This window comes from Coturnix japonica, chromosome 2 (assembly GCF_001577835.2).
Source record: "Coturnix japonica isolate 7356 chromosome 2, Coturnix japonica 2.1, whole genome shotgun sequence".
NCBI lineage: Eukaryota > Metazoa > Chordata > Aves > Galliformes > Phasianidae > Coturnix > Coturnix japonica.
In genome coordinates this window covers 1017738-1023062 of record NC_029517.1, presented here as the reverse complement: position 1 = coordinate 1023062, position 5325 = coordinate 1017738, and the positions used below count along the sequence as shown (strand labels likewise).

Genomic DNA, 5325 nt, shown 5'->3' with positions numbered 1-5325 from the left:
GTATTGATGTGTCGTATACAATGCTCAGGTAGAAACAGCAAAGCAAAGCAAATGCCACAAGTCAACAAAACAAATAAGTGCTCATTTAGCTTAAGTACTGGGAAAAAAAAAAAAAAATAAGGAAAACCAAAACTTTGAGATTCTCGGGATAGCTCAAAGAGGGAAGTCATGATCTGATCAGGCATTAAGTGTTTTCATGCTGCTGGTACTGGAGATCTAATGGCTCTCCAACAGTAAGAGGTTTATCCTCCCACTATGAGAACACCATTCCCATAGCAAGCATATCTACAACAAACCAAGAAATAAATAAAAATTTTGACAAGGGATCTCTTTATTTCCACATCAAAATCTTAAGAGCCATTTTTACATTAACAGTGATAAAAATCACACCAAAACCAACCAAAATAACATGCTTTGATTTAACAGAATTCCTCTTCCAAGAAGAGACCTGAGCACATGTGCATCCTTCACAATTCGAGCAGGTCAAGTTGTTTTCTGCAACCAGTGCAGACTTTGATCCAAGGATACGGGATCTATTCAGAAACATTTCAAATATTGCAAAATTGGTAGAAAATGAGTTCATTTGTTGATAAAATATTGGCTTTTCAAAAGCATTTCATCCAGTTTAAGTGACAAAGAGAACAGTATGTCAATGTGTTCAGTGTTTTGGGTTTTGCAGCCTTTTCTGTATCAGAAAAAAAAAAGTGAAAAAAGTTATTTTTTAGTCAGAACTGGAACAATTTTCCTTAAATCCCCTGCAGAAGATATGACAGCTTTGCAATTGGTGGTGGTGACATGCAGAAAATCATTCTATTAACACTCCTCTAAGCACAAAATTTACTCTTTTCTCATTCTTTCTGCTGAGCCCACCCACAAACATACAAAACACTTATTTCAGGCCACATTTCAGGCACACCACAAACCCACAAGTTCCTCACTCAAAAAAAGCATTAAAACACATAAAAATAACATAAATGCACAAGTAGAACAAAATAAACACAGAAAAATTGTAATAAATCTAAAGAAAAAGAAAGTGATTTTGGGACCTGATGCAACAAATGCATCCTCCAGTCACAAGTTGCCCTGTACAGCTTTGAGGTCATTTCCTACCCCTACGAGCAGCTGTATTACTGTAGCATCAAACACAGACCACATCTTAATTCAGTTTCTTTTTGCTTCCTGGCAACTCAGGTGGATTTTACGGCTTCAGTTGGGCTCTACAACCATAGCAATAGTGCTGTTAGTACATGAGATGCTTCCACACCTGCTGCTTGGTGGGATAAACCACAGGAGTGGTTTTCTCTCAGCCACTAGCTCTGATTGATGCATACAAGTGATTCGGCTTTTGCTTTGTCAGCTTTGCCATCTGCTTGCATCTTCATCATCTGCTCAAACTGGAGGAAAAAGCCTCACAGAATCCCTTCTCCTCCCAGGTGCTCCCATCAGGAATGCAAAGAGACTTGGCAGTCCCCAAAGAGATTGTAATGCATTTCTTTTCTTAGAATCACAGAAACACGGAACCATTCAGGTTGGAGAAGACCTCTGAGACCCCCAAGCCCACCCCCACCATGCTCACTGACTGTGTCCCCAAGTGCCACATCCCAATGCATCTGGAACACCTTTAGGGTCAGTGACCCCACCTGTACCAGTGCCTGACCACTCTTGCCAAGAAGAATTTTTTCCTAACATCCAACCTGAACCACTCCTGAAACTTAAGGCCATCACCTCTTGCACTATCGCCATTACCTGGGAGCCAAGTAGCCAGCAGACTTGGGGTGAGCTCAAGATTCAGCCACATCAGAATCCATACTCAACCTATTTAAGGGACGTCCTGGGTTGGGATACTTGCTTCAGGGGCAGCATGGTCTTTCTCTACAAGGTTACCTAATGAAAACACATGATATTTCTCTGAAGGGAGCCCTCCTTGTGCCTTTATGATCATTTCAGAGAACTAAGGCAAGTAGAAAGGGGAAAAATGAGCTGTAATGTCATGGCTGTAGGATGGGTAGTGGAGTCCATTGGTTCTATACTGCATGCAATGAGTCTCATTGGAAAGATTATAATAAAATGCACTGATTGATTAGAACATTTTAACTGATAAGTGTCGAGGGAACTGCAATCTGGTTTCCATGGGATCAGACCTTTGAAGGTCCTGTCTGCCATCTAGTGGAGCTGGGATGTACCTAAAGACAAAAATAAATAGATTATAGATACAGATATGGGAATAGCAGAGAATTTAAATGAAGGTAAAATATCTTTGTCACTTGAGAAAAGGTAAAGTAGCTAAAAGCTTGCATGGACACCAATGAAACTGAGGTCAGAACCACACCATAATTACAGAAAATGGAATATAAGTGAGCACTGAAGTCATCTCACCCTGTCCTCCCTGCCACCTCTATGGAAAAACAGGGAGAGTGAAACTTCTACACTGCCGTATCATCACTATATATTTTATTGTAACATGTTTTTCTGTTTCTTTGCAAAACTGTACGTTATTTTAGTCAATCCAGATGGACAGAAAAACACAAGAAGCAGCAGAATATCATGGGGTGTCTTTTTGCTGCACCCTCTCATCCTTTCTTACCCTTTGGGTTCAGCTATTGGAGATGAATCCCATTCCTAATTTAACGATGTGGTTGCAGCTGTTTGTCCTGGTTGGGGTGATTCCAGCCCAAGGACTAGCCATTGCTCTCTCCTACATCCAAGTGCAGAGTGCTTCTTCCTGTGTCCCAGTACAGCTCTATCAGATTGATGGTCATTGAACAGCTCTGATAGAAGAGAGAGTGGCTGAATTAAAGTGTGTGTGTGTGTGTGTGTGTGTGTGGAGGGTGGGGGGGCGCAGGGGGAGGAATATTTTACATATACAAAACCAGTCTAATTAGGGAAAAGGGAACGTAAAGATGTAGTCCTTCAACCTGGAAGTGGCTTGACAAGAAGAAAGGACAGTACAGGCTGAGCATGGAGCAAGAAATGTCATCACCATCTAGAGAGTTCTGCACACACTGACTTCAGTGCAGACAAAAGAGTGTGCCAAGTTAAGGGAGGGCAATAGGGGAAATAAAAAAATCAGATATATTTCAGCCACTTGTGTAGACAATATTATTTACATTTTCCTACATTGTATACATTATAAATTACACTGACTGCATCTTCTACTGTAACTAAGAAATGTGTTCACTGTCCACTTTAATACAGTGGACGTTTAATCATGTACAAGATTTCACGACAATATTATTGCTGTATAAAATCAGGAATAACCTTCTTCCTTTTAACATACTTTGAAATATTTGCATATATTAAAAATGATAATGTTTGAGCCAAAATATAGTAGAAATAACCATTTCCAGTAGTGTAATATGATATGTAGTATGAGTGTTATATGTTTTTATTTGTTACTGAAGGCCATACTGCAAGTACTAAAAATAATGAAACATTCTTCTTAAATGAAATTCTCTCTTTAAGTGCTTCAGTTTTTAGGTTTCCACAGTGAGTCACCAAATCAGATTCTCCATGCAGAAAGTTCATCATCATTGATGATGGATATACTTTACAGTAGGCAAGATGTGATTAAAAGCTTTATTCTTCGTGGAATAATTTGCAAGACTTTCACTCTAAGGACACCCTGCTCATATCTTAACTTGATAATATGATAGTACAACTCAAGCTGGACAGTGAAGATGCAATTGTCTCTCTTGAAATCAGAGCTAATTTAGATTGCACATCTGACCTCAGTTTTAATTTTCAGACCTCTCCCAATCATCAGGGATCAGTGCTGTTATAGTTAAGTGCCCTTTCATGCCTGTGCTCAGTCCACTGAAGATAGTCAAGGACAGCTCTCTTTCCCTACAAATACATACAGGCAACATTGAGGAGATGAAATATCAGTACTTGGAAGGGTTAAGTGCTTTGGATATTTGTTTAGGTTAATTTTTTACTGGTAGAGTTTTAATTAGAATTATAAATTTCAGTAAATCTTACTAAAAAATATTGGGCTGCATCTGTGTTTTTTTTCTTTGTCAGCTCTTCCCTATAGTTTCCTTTGGCAAGGTTGATGTCCTTATGACTGCAGGATATCCCTTGGTAAGGTGGTGTTTAATGTATTATAGTTTGAATTGTAATTTAAATAAAGCAAAACACTGAAGGAAACATTGAATCATAGAATATCCCTAATTGGAACTGACCCATCAAGTCCAGCACAGTTCTTTCGAATCTGAAATTATTTCATTACAAAACAAACAGTGATTGTTACTTGTATTGATGTTAAATGAAGCCAGAAATCATTCTATCGTGCATCATTTCATTTTTCAATATCAAATGTATGCTGTAAGTCAGAGACACTTTGCCTTTTCTACTGATCTCCAGGTTAATAACAGTCATGTAGAGTTGGGAAGCAATGTAAGACACAAGGCCATTCAGATTCTATTAAAAAAAGAGCATAAAAGGGTGATGGCCTGCTTAAGAAAGGATAACAAAAATTCAAGGGCAAGGCGGGTGGACAAGAGCCTCACAGGACATATTATCTGAACATATAATGTTGAAGAAACCACTCAAGTACTCACCAACGGGGAAGATTTCATTAAAACAAAACAAAAATACACATGGAAGATGTAGTCTTCAGTGAAGTCGTCCTGTCAAAAATAGTGATTATTTTTGGCAGGTGCCTTTGAGGGTAGAAAGAGAAAAGATAATCGGCACCATGCAATCGGTTGTGATACAACATGAGAGCCAAGTCCAAATGATTTCAGTTATTTGGCAGTGGCAGAAATGGAGCATGTTTCTGCTTGCTGCAGCCTGCAGTGCTATTAGCTTAGACAGCATGCCCAGGAGTGCCCATTTACTTCTGTCTTTACTCATTGCAGAGTAAACCCTGCAGCAATTTCCACACCCTGAGCCTGACTTTCTCACTCCAGGTCAATTTTTCATTGTTCTGGCCCTACTCCAAGCAAAACGAAATCATACTAAGCACTGTTTACTCTTCAAAGGTCAACAAGTTTCTGTTACTCACATTTTTCATACCTATTTTACAAAAGTTTTCACGTGACAGACAGGAATGTGCTGAAACATAAACTTATGCAATAGATGTGCACATATTCCTAGTAGAGTTAAGCTAAATAAAAATGATCTAAATTCAATGTTATTATCTTCCTGAAAAACAGTGAACACTGAGTGGATTTTGGTTCTGTGTAACACAACATAACCAAGATTAAATTTGCTAATAATGTAATGTAATTTTTGCCACGTTCTCTGCATCTCACTTCTGTTCACATTAGCTAAAACGGTGCTTGAATGCAGCCAAATCTCTTCCTAATATATGTTCTAAAATGC

The 5325-nt window shown here is 38.7% G+C and overlaps 1 long non-coding RNA gene across 4 annotated transcripts; it reads right to left on the bottom strand.

The window, feature by feature from the left end:
- Positions 1–313: 313 nt before the first annotated feature.
- LOC107308722 lies at positions 314–4844 on the bottom strand. Of its 4 annotated transcripts, none has more exons than XR_001552880.2 (4): positions 4560–4844; positions 2585–2768; positions 1747–2183; positions 314–685 (listed from the first exon to the last, which is right to left on the bottom strand). It is a non-coding gene; the product is annotated as an uncharacterized LOC107308722 (long non-coding RNA). The 4 variants fall into 4 exon arrangements; XR_004306419.1 differs by having other exon boundaries at positions 1747–1884; XR_004306418.1 differs by lacking the exon at positions 2585–2768.
- Positions 4845–5325: the final 481 nt, after the last annotated feature.